General features: G+C 39.1%; 1 non-coding gene across 1 annotated transcript; it reads left to right on the forward strand.

The window, feature by feature from the left end:
• Window positions 1–4,420: 4,420 nt before the first annotated feature.
• LOC113931713 lies at window positions 4,421–4,560 on the forward strand. The gene has a single exon (XR_003522843.1). It is a non-coding gene; the product is annotated as a U4 spliceosomal RNA (small nuclear RNA).
• Window positions 4,561–12,013: the final 7,453 nt, after the last annotated feature.

The raw sequence follows: 12,013 nt of genomic DNA on the forward strand, positions 1-12,013 counted from the left end.
AGGTTAGATCATTAAGTTTCTGGTAGGCCATGCCAAGAAATCTACCTTTTATCCTGTTATTGAAGGGCAACTATTTAAGAATATTGTCAGGGGTGTAATATAATCAGAATTTGTCTTTTCTAAAAAGGGAAAAAAGAATTAGAGGTGAGGGGACTAGAGGCAATGAGACAATAAAAATAATAGCATTTATTGAACACTTGCCAGTTACTACACTAAACTTTTTATATCCTCTCATTTAACCCCCCCAACAATTTAATGAGGACAGAAGTATTTTTATCTACCATTTTATATATAAGTAAACTAAGTCTCAGAGTGGTGAATTATCCTGCCCAAGGTTTCACAGTATATGTGACAAAACCAAGGTTTTAACCCAGGTCTGTCTTACTCAACCAATTCTAGCCGCAATGCCATGCTGCCACTTACTACAATTAAAGAGACTATTACAATAGTCAAGGCTAGAAATGAGTCTTGAACAAACTCAGTGACAGTGAGGGTACAGATTTGACTCAAACTAAGGAGGTCGAATAGATGAGATTTGGTCACTGATTGAATATGGGAGATGAAGGCTTTGAAGACAACACCCAGATTTCTAGACTGGGCAACTAAATGGGTAGTGAATAGTAGCACCATTCAGTAGACAGGCAGTACAGAAAGATGAACAAGTTTGGAGGCGAAATTAATTCAGCTTTTTGAGGTAGATTATACTTTGTCTTCTTAATTCCCTCTTCGATCCGAGAGTTATCAACGTAAGTATGTTTCTTAATTATTAAGAAATTAATATTTTGGGTCACAATTTTTTAATTAAATTCAGAGAATATAGCCTGTAAATCTTGAACACATTGGAGTTGTTAAGGTTGTTGTTTTTTGTTTTTTGTTTTTTTGTGTGTGGCCAAATATGTGATCGCTATTTGAAAGTGCTCCATGGACATACCAAAAAAAAATATGTATTCTCTATTTGAAGGATGGAAAGCTCTAAATGGATATCAAATTACATTTACTGATTTTATGTCTTTACAGATTTTTTTGTCTACTAGACTTTTTTTTATTGTCTACAAATGTGTCCAGCTATTAAAGAGGTGCATTCAAATTCTACACTCTAATTGTATATTTATCAAATTCCCATTACATTTGTAATAGGTTTCACACAGGCTCTTCAGGATATTTAATCCATCATATTCCTAGAAACCATAGAAGAGTTATTTATTTTTTCTAACAGTCATATTAGTTATCTATTGCTAAGTAACAAATCACCCCAAAGCGTGGCAGCTTAAAAAAAATTATCTTATAGTTTCTGTGGTTAGGAATCCAGGAATAATTTAGCTGGGTGGTTCTGACTCAGGGTCTCTCATGAGGTTATAGTCAAGTTGTCATCCAGGGCTGTTGCAGTCATTTAAAGGCTTAACTGGGACTGGAGGCTTCTCTTCCAAGATGGCTCACTCACATGACTGTCAGCAGGAGGCCTCAGTGCCTCACCTTGTGGACCTCTCTATCAGGCTTCTTGAGTATCTTCATGATATGGCATCTGGCTTCCCCCAGAGTGAGTGATCCAAGGTAGAGGGGTTGAAACCACGATATATTTTATAACCTGGTTTCAGAAGTTATATACCATCACTTCTACCCTGGACTGTTCATTAGGAGCAAGTCACTGAGTCCAACCCACACTCAAGGGGAAGAGAGTTAACCTCCACTTCTAGGTGGGAGTATTACCAAAGAATTTGTAGACATACTTTGAAACCACCACAACAGTATTATCTTCACACTTAATTTTTCAGGTTTATACACTATTAATTCCAGCTCCTTCCAAAACTGTACACATGCAAAAATATGCTCATACACAAACTCAAGAAGGCACATAGAATTTTAAGTAAATGTTTTCAAACAGGTCATTGGAATTTACTGGTTACTCCAAATACACTTTACATTTATTAGGAGAAAGATAAATAGCAATTTGCCTTGACTTTGGCTCCAATTGGTAATACTACTTTCTATTACTCAGAGCATTCTGTTTGTCTAAGACTTTAGTGGCGCATGTGTATAATTGATATACACCATTCCAGTATTCCTATGGAGATATTCTACATGAAGACTTGCTTTACTATAATTACCTAGAAATATTTTCTAATATCCGCTTATGGAACTTTGCTAGATGGCATGTTAGACAGTATTTGAGTGGGAAGAGATTAATGACTGTTAGACTAATAAACAAACATTGACCCAACACCTGTGTTAAAGAATTGATTCAATAAATAAGTGTTAATGAGTGCTTACTATATGCCAGACACTGTAAACTATAGCATAGTAAGTCCTATAATAGAAGGAAGTATAGGGTGCTTCAGGAGCATTGACAGAGGATGCCTGTCTGTGTAGGCGATTTCAAAAGGCTCTCTGAAAGAGGTGACACAAGCTGAGTGAATCCTAAAAGGTGAGGAATTTAGAAGAGCGATATTAAAGTTATAAACTAAATAGTAAGGGCACAGGCAAAGGGAATTGCATGTTGTTCAGGATCTCTGGAGCACAGGATATACGTAGAATGGTGACCAGAGGTGAGGCTGGTGAGGTAGGCAGTGGCCCCAGATCATAAAGTATATTTTATGCCTCCCTGGCAGTCCCTGGAGGGGTTAAACACAGCAGTGACAACAGGGAATAAAGAGCTATTAATAGATGTTTATTATCATTTACAAGTAGCTTGGGAAGGCTACCAACAAGTAGTTATTTTCTTTTTCTCTCTGAAAATTCACCTGTAGCTCAAGGAATCTTCCCTTCTTGTGATTCGTCAATTAAGTAAGTATCTAAGAAAGCTTAATAAATTAATGTGTTATTTTAAGTTAACCTTTTAATAATTACACAGGAGTGCTGCTTAAGGCTAGATGCTCCCATGGAATCCTCAGTTCTTGTAGTTCTACTTGCATTCATTTTTTTTTGCAACCTCTCAGGACTAAGCTAAAATTACAAAGCAGGCAAAGTTATTTATGTTCTTTCACCTTCCCTCTAGTCTCACTTTTGTTCTGTACTCCCCTAATCCCCAGGGCCTTCACTCCCCTACCTCTTCTTTCGAGGTAACTTTCTGGGATCTAGATCTATTCTTTTCCCCTCTCCACATTCAAACATACATTACTTGTGCCTTTTGAGGTTATTGGTTCTCTAATGATGATGAATTAGTTTACCATATAGTATTAATGACTTAATCTGTTACCCCATCCTGAGGATATTTTTACTGTAATCTAAAGTAATGAAACTCTAATGATACAAAAATCAAGGACAATGGAGATTTTTTTTTTTTGGTCTAGGTGCCTTTCAGCCCTCAAACCTTGGTGGCTGGCCCCTTAGTCTGCTAAAGTGCAGTTCCCCTCAAACTTGAATATTTCATGCACATCAAATAACCCCTGATGGAACACACATATCCAACACCATCATCTTCTAAACCCTCAAACCAAATGAGGTCCAGGATAGGTTTTATAAATTCCAAATTCTGATGAAAATGGTTGGGTAAGGTGAAGTAGCGTGTGGTGGTAAATGGTATTGACATTCAGAGCGAGCTTCCTAGAAGAAGGATTTTATGCTTAGGAGTGATGAAGTAGGTTTCACTTACTGAGTGTTCATAAGATGCAAAGATGCTGAAGGAAATTGACTAGCCCAATATTAGGACAGTTTAAAGAAATAAAGGTGAGGAGTGATGATTATGTAGTTTTAGAAAGTGTAAATTCCTGCTTCCCTCTTCCTCCTGCCTTCCCGCCACCCTAGACTACAGAGCTACAGAATCACTTGAGTCTTTTCAAAAGCAGATGCTCTGGATACCCTTTTGCTAAAAATCTTAGCTCAGCTAAGATGAAGAGCTCTGCACATGACCTGGAGCTTCTTCCCCATTCCTCTCAAATACACAGGGTTAAAGTACGTTTAGCTATACCTAGGACAATTCCAGGCCAGAGCACAATAAAACATGGCTAACAAGACCATCTGGTCTGGCTCTGCCCATTGCACCCATGTCACATCACCTTACCTTACAGAGAAGAACACAGGTTCAAGGGCTTGGACTTCATCCTCTTTCTCTGATGCAGCTCCTTGCTTCCCAAGCCTCAGTGCTAGATGCATCCCCTGTGTTCCACCACTTCCCTCTCTCCCTTCTCTCCTCTCAACTTCTTCTCTGTTTTTCCTAACGCTTACACAAAGGCCATACACCGTAAGCTTAACAAAATAGAATTAGAAACCAAAGAAATCAGGACAAAAGGAAGCAAATGTGATAAGATAGCAGTGGGGTAGACAGTTGGAATAATTAAGCTTTGCATTTAGATACTGAGTATGTTCTTACGATTGGGATGGAAGATGAGAGGAGAAGACCGTGCTCAGAAGTCTGTATTTCATCCACTGAATGACAGTTTAATGGTTTTGAGTTGGGATATGATATTATCAAGTCAGCATCTCAAGCTTTGTGCAGTGGCAGTATCGTAGCCAATGAGGTTTATCCGAGGTGCGATTATTACTAATTGAAAACTTAACAAGTCAGCATCTCTGCTGAACACCTGTGACAACAGCATGTAGGACAAATGAAAGATAGTTAAATAGGTGCCCATTACAGAAGTCCATTAATGATTTGTGGCCTTGCACAACAGCCTTCCTTTTGGAGTAGAGAGAAGTATGCATCTAAAACATGTTAAATGGGAATTTATGTGCCAAACTTTCTTGAGAACCTACTATGTTCAAAGTATAGTTCTGGGTATTAGAGGGATACCAAGATGAAAAAGCACTACCTCTGACTTCAGCTGTGCTTTATACAGCAACAGGACAAAAGACAGGGAGACTTGAGGAATGCCAGAGAGTGAACTGAGTGCAGGACAGTAGATAAAATGTCAGGAAAAAGGAAGGCCACCCGTGGTACCACCTAGTTTTGGGGTTTCAGATTAAACCACTGATGTTAGGATACAGAGGTGCTGCTTTAAATTCCCGGGTAGCGGGCGCCTGGGTGGCTCAGTTGGTTAAGCGACTGCCTTCGGCTCAGGTCATGATCCTGGAGTCCCGGGATCGAGTCCCGCATCAGGCTCCCTGCTCGGCGGGGAGTCTGCTTCTCCCTCTGACCCTCTTCCCTCTCATGCTCTCTATCTCTCATTCTCTCTCTCTCAAATAAATAAATAAAATCTTTTAAATAAATAAATAAATAAATAAATTCCCGGGTAGCCACTGGAATGAGTAAATAGATTAGGCAATAGGATAGACTATGTGTGTGGATGAGCAGGAGGTATCAGGCATCACCTCAAAGCTATGGGCCTGAGATATAAACAGAAGGCCACCAATTACATTAAAAATTAGATATTCAGAAGGATCAGGCAGACTAAAATTTAGGCTTGTCACATTAATCCCCAAGGGGTGCTGGCCAACCATATGAAGATGTCTTTAAGTTATCTTCAGGACTAAAGTGAGTTTGGAGGAGAAGGTCAGAAGCAGAAAGGTATATTTATAGTTTTGTGACATGGCAAGTTAAACTGAAAAAGTATGCCTTCTCTTTGGGGCTTCTGGACTAATGGTCATTAATATCACTGCCCTCTTTAAGAAGTAGGAAGTTAGCAGTACAGATGACCTAAACCTTAGACACTTTTCTCTAGTAGCGTCAAGCTGTCAAGGAAAACCACCTAAGACTAGGGAAAAGTAGATGGAATATCGTGTCACTCCTGGAATGGTGATGGGCCTTTCCAACATAACAGCAAGTTCATTTGCATGTTTCTGTTCAATTGACTCCAACAAAAATCTGATAATTCGTTGCAAATTGTAGATTGTATGTGATATCACAACTATTTTCTAGTGGTCTCATATGAGGTTTTCTCATTTATCTGGTTAGTTTTGTTCTCAGATCTTTGCTATTTCCTTTTATCTAAATGCATGCCTTTAGGACAGAAAGGCTTTGAGGACAGGTAGCAACAAATACACAGGACTTACTGGGTTCCACTTGCTGCCAGTGGTACGAGTTAGAGCAGAAAAAAGAATCTGGATGCATTAGGTTGCAGAGAACCTACAAGAAGAAATTGAGCTGGAGTTGGCCTGAGAAACTAACTGAATCTTAGAAAAATAAATGAAGCCAAAGGATAGGAACTGTGTCACTGACATCAGCACTCATGCTCCAGGTTCCATATTACAAAAGGGTACTAGTCTGAGGATGGGCTATTGCTCCCTAACCCTAGCTGAGACCTATAAGTTTTTCTTTTCCTACTAGAAGTTAGGTTGTAATTTCAGAGATGAGCTGTTTTTCAAAATTGAATTGTAGGCCTTGGGGGTAAAAGAAATGTTGATAACAGAAGGGCAGGCCAAGTAAAAATGAAGATAGAGTATGCTTTTTCCTTTAAGAAGGTCAGGAAGAAGAGAAGCAAATGATCCATGTAGGCAGGAAAATATGAAAATAAATCGGAATTAGAGTCTTAGGCCTTGTTTTTTTTTAACTTTTTTTAGTATTCTATAATTTACATGATTGTGTTGTTCTCTTGCTACAATTTAGTAAAATATATTTTTGGTTCCATGTAGGTGATAATAAATAATTTTGATTAAAACATAGAATAGATTGCAATGACATGGCTGGAGCTAGAGAGTATAATGGCAAGTGAAATAAATCAGTCAGAGGAAGACAAATACCATATGATTTCACTCATACGTGGAATTTAAGAAACAAGACAAATGAGCAAAGGGCAAAAAGAAAGGCAAACAAGAAACAGACTCTTAACTATAGAGAACAGAAGGATGGTTACCAGAACTAAAGGATGGGAGAAATAGGTGATGGGGAGTAAGGAGGGCACTTGTCGTGAAAAGCACTGGGTGATTAAAATAAAAACGTTTAAAAAAGAGAAAAAGGAACACCTGGGTGGCTCAGTCTGCCTTCGTCTCAGGTCACGATTCCAGGGTCCTGAGACTGAGTCCCGCATCGGGCTCCCTGCTGGGGGGGGGGGCTGCTTCTCCCTCTGCTTCCCGCTCCCCCTGCTTCTGTTCCTGCTTGTTCTCGCTCTCTCTGACAAATAAATAAATGAAACCTTTAAAAAAATAAAATAAAATAAGAGGAAAAAAACATAGAATAGAATATTATAATACCTAGAAAAGGACTGTATCTAATTTGGTATTGCATATGATCAGAAACCCATCATTTTAAGCCATCGTTATCAAGAATCATCCATGGATCTTTTCCTACTGTAGGGTGAGGGGAGGAGACTAGGAGTTTTGAGGAGGTGGGCAGAAAGTGAGTTATCAGGAAGCTGTGATCAAGCAGAGCAGGCAGAAAGGACTAGCCCACCCCCTTTCTCCCCAACCCCATGCTCTTCCCAACTCGCTACGAAACAAACATGGCTAAGTGGTTCATGAATAGTAATATCAGACAGATGTTAGTTTATGCAGCAGCTGTTTACTATTCTACTGTTTATTCAGCTATCATTCTACTCCTGTGAGTAATGGAGCATGTCCTGTACCCATGGGCCAATATCTAAGTAGGAGGCTAAATAAGGGAATTAGACAAAAAATAAAGCTTATTCTTTTTTGTGAATTGCTAGGGAGAAAAAAAATCTCCCAAGCACAAAGGAAATAATCTGATTTAATGCTTAGGAATTGGGGGAGGGGGAAGTTACATAAATTATTGATCAGAGGTAACAAAATTAGTCTCTACTTTTCAGACAACACTATCAAAATTGCTGTCAAGAAAAAGTATGTATGATGAAATTCACTGATAAAGCAACATGTTAAGGCTATTTTGTAATATGAAAGAGAAAAGTCTGTGAATCAGACAATGAGCAAAATCATCTGCTGACATTAGTCAGTTTCCCTCTTTGCCTTCTTCTCTTCTTGATTTTCACTCTCAGTGAATCTTGAGTTTTGCAGGGGTCCAAAGTTACTGTTATTGGCCCTTTGGGCAGGGGGCTCAGGAGGCTAGATTAAGGGAGCATTAGGAGGTTTAGTTAGCATGAGAAAAGCATCAAATACCACAAACCCACTCCATAATGGGAAACCATTAAGGGAAATGCCTTTGCAGACCATTGAGATCTGGCTTAGGGCTGAGCATCCTGTCCCTTGGGCTTGTGAGCCAGGATGCCTAGATCTATCTCCTAATTTTCCCGGGAGTAAGAAAAATCTTAGGATGGTACTCCATCAAAAGAAGGGACCTGGTCACCTGAGAACTGCAGCTTGGACCAGGCAAAGATGAGGGTGAACTTGATGAGCCCCAACTCTGGGGCTAGACAGAGGAATCATGAACATGAGAGGGGTTCAGGGGACTAGTGCACACACACACTCTTTCACATATACACCCGCTCAATTCAGAGAACATGCAATAAACACAAAGACCTAGACATACTGGAACCAAAAGGATGTTTCTTGGTTTAATGTATAGTGAAAATAAGCTGAAAATCAGATTCTATTTATCACATTTCATTTCATTAAAAACTTTAGGAATGCTCCTGTTTTACATATCAAGGTTGAAAATGCCTCTTCTCAGCTACCTTAAGAGTAATAATGTAGGTCTTCTGTACATTTTCTCTGGTATTAAGAAAATAATATATATTGAAATTCTTAGCTCATATGTATTAGAACAGATTTAGACCAGTTTAGACCAAGAAGGTAAGTAACTTACCTATTAATGGTTAGCTATTATTCTTAGAAGTGTTTGATTTAGGACATGTTTATGTAAAAGAAGTGTTTTTCAACCATATGTTGTCATCCCCAACTATGTTTTTCAAACTCAATAGCCATTTTCTAGTCGGGGCAGAAGGTGACAAAGAATGCATTAAGAGAACTAGACAGTGGTGATGTTTGCACAACATTGTGAGCGTGCTTAATGTCACTGAACTGTATGCTTTAAAATGGTAAAATGGTACATTTTATGTTCTGTTTATTTAATCACAATAAACATGCATTAAAAGATTTGGGAATTGGAGTGGGAAAAAATGGCTTTATCTGAAGTAGTTCTCAAACCTTCTCTAATGGATCAGGAGAGATATGCTATATTTGATAAAGTGTTAACTTTTCATTGAATATTGGCCTAAACCTGAACAATCTGGAAGCTAACTTTGGAGGTAACTGGGAGGCAACCACATTCTAGGGAATCTGGTGCCCAAATGCCAGGATATCAAACAATGCATAGCCAGAATGCCAGGCATCCCACCTTTGCTGCCACCAACTTGTATCCACAGCTTTGAGAAATGAGAGTGTCTGCGGAAGTATGCATTCTTGGTCTAGCTGTCTTGAGGGTAACAATAACTTAGAAACAAATACTATTTTATTATAGGCAGGAGGATTTTTATGTTTCCAAAATATATCTGCAATAAGAGGTACATAAACAAGTATAGAGTTTTGCAGGTGCAGTTTGCATCTGCCCCCGGTCCAGTCTAAGCTGTGACAGTGAGTACAATTAACCATTGAGGAAAAGGTCATTCAGGTCTGGTCCCTGGGTTTCTACTTCAGCTCACAGTGAAGGAGACCCCCAACTTCCCTCTACTGCCCAGCCTTCTGGCCCTTTGAGTCCATCCCAGTTCTAGCTCAGCCTTTTTGACCGAGATTAATGTGTTTCTTTATTCCATGAACCATCCTCTGCCTCCCTCTCCAAGAGTTTGCACTGATAATCTCTTGTTGGACCCAAAGCCTATTCATTTCTGCTAAATCATCACTGCTAATTGTTGACCATTCATTAAACCTTAACAAGTAGCTGTGGTCATCTGCATACATAAAAACACAGTGAATGGACAAAGGAAGGCAGCAGCCAGTGGGCCACAGAGCCCACAGGCTGACCCTTCTGCTGTGGTACTTTTTCACCCTTACCTGCTAGCTGGACAGATGCCTACATAAAAGGAGGCTATCTCTGCAAAGGCACATAAATGTTTTGACTGCAAATTTTTTTCGTGAAATAGTTTGTCAGAGGTAATCTGGTTTGTATTTTTTTATTTTGTTATGTTAATCACCATACATTACATCATTAGTTTTTGATGTAGTGTTCCATGATTCATTGTTTGCGTATAACACCGAGTGCTCCCTTCAGTACGTGCCCTCTTTAATACCCATCACCAGGCTAACCCATCCCCCCACCCCCTTCCCCTCCAAAACCCTCAGTTTGTTTCTCAGAGTCCATAGTCTCTCATGGTTTGTATTTTTAAGAAATATTGCTCGGATCATCAACACAGTCTTCCTTTTTGCCAGAGCATTTGTCTTCTATGAGTCTAGACACCCTCTTGGCTATTTTTTAAACCGGGAAGCCATTTATGCTCAGCAATAAATGCTGAAAATCAATGTTCCTAAGGATTTTGAATCAAATGGAATCGTATTCAAAGAACAGATCACAGCCACAGAGAATAAACCAATTTGAAATTAATCTCTTATTCTAAGTAGATCCTTTCCTATGTTCTCTCTATACACCATGGCTGGATTCTAGCTATGCATTGTTTGATACAAGGAATTAAAGGTTAGCCCCTGTCTGTACAGTAGAGTAAATTCATATGTGATTTCCCTTGTGTCCTGCTTACCTCCTTTCCAGGTAACTTCAGAAGAACTGAACAGTGTAGTTCATAATATAATGATCTGGGTTGTGGCTGCAGTGACCAGTATATTATATCCAGCCATCACAAAATATGAAGAAAGGTTGCAAAATATTATATACCCGATGCCTGATGACTCTACCCTCTCTTTAAATAGTGCAAGTTGCTGTAGCACATGCAGTGAAATGCTTCTATATGAACAGGTATTCAGGCAGAGACATTTCAGGCAGAGACCTGTGCTGACACAGATGACAGGTCAATAGGGCAACCAGCAGCACCCGTAAAACCATCTTCTGCCCACAAAAAAAGAACAGTTACGGGAAAAACACATCACAGGAAAGGATAACCTAAAACCTCTGAACCTAAATATAATAAGACCGCTGAATCCCCCAAACTTAAAACCTGTAAACCCGATAGTCACCTTTTTGCACTGATTGAAACAGGCACAAAGAAATCTGAAGATGCTACCACTAAAACAGTTGCCTTAGAACACCCACCGTCTTCTGATGAAAAAGCAAAAGTTGTAAAGGAGATGCAGGAGTTAAAGAATGTTTTTGATAACTTTAAATATCACCTAAAAGAGGAATCCGAGTTGATTTTAGAAAATATTTTTCATGAAATGGTGTCTGAATTAACCAAGACCATCCCCACTCTTGCTTCTGTTACAGCCAAAACTTTGGTTGATCAAACTGACACTGACAAAGGAGACTTGCTCTCCAATGTCAATATCTCCTCAGCAGCTGCTGAAATTATGGAAAATGTGCTTGAGAAGCTACAGTCTGCAGTTGAGAAAAAATGTATTGAGGTATTTTCACAAGAAACTTTGTCAGTTCACTTTAAATCAGACTTAACAGCCAGTGGGGAACATTTCATTTCACCAGAAGAAAAAACGTCAAAAGCTTCACCGCCTTATACTATAGAGAACATGAGTGGTATTGCAGAGGATATGGTTCATGTGATTTTAGAAAAGCTGACATCTCTTGCATCTTCTAAGCAAAATGAACTTGCTCATCTTGAAATCACGACTGAACCTACTTATCAGCAACACAGGGAAGGTCCAACATATGCATTCCTTCAAAGAGCCAGCAAAAGTAAATCCAGTGCTGAACCTGATTCAGCCAATTTGATTAGCAAAGAAGACATACAAAATTTAGTTTCAAATATTTTTTCCCAATCCTCTCTGGTTGGTTATATAGAGGAAGCAATCAACACTATACTAAGTTATATACAAATTGGACTTAATAACGAGAGACTCATTGCATCTGAGGAAACAGTGATCATCCTTCATCTACTTGATGATGTCTTGGCTCAGTTACATCAGAAACCAGCAAAAACAGATGTCCAAAAGAGAAGACACCCAAGACTGAGTAGTCCTTCTGGCACTGAAGAAGAGCACAGACTCACCAGCACCAGAGTAGCTAATGATCCTAGACATGGATGCCTCTTTCCACCCATTAATGTTCCTGACATGGTCCTTTATTCTGAAGATGAAAATAAAGAAATAGACAAGATTGTAGAAAATGTACTGATTT

The sequence above is a fragment of the Zalophus californianus genome, chromosome X (assembly GCF_009762305.2).
Source record: "Zalophus californianus isolate mZalCal1 chromosome X, mZalCal1.pri.v2, whole genome shotgun sequence".
Classification (NCBI taxonomy): domain Eukaryota; kingdom Metazoa; phylum Chordata; class Mammalia; order Carnivora; family Otariidae; genus Zalophus; species Zalophus californianus.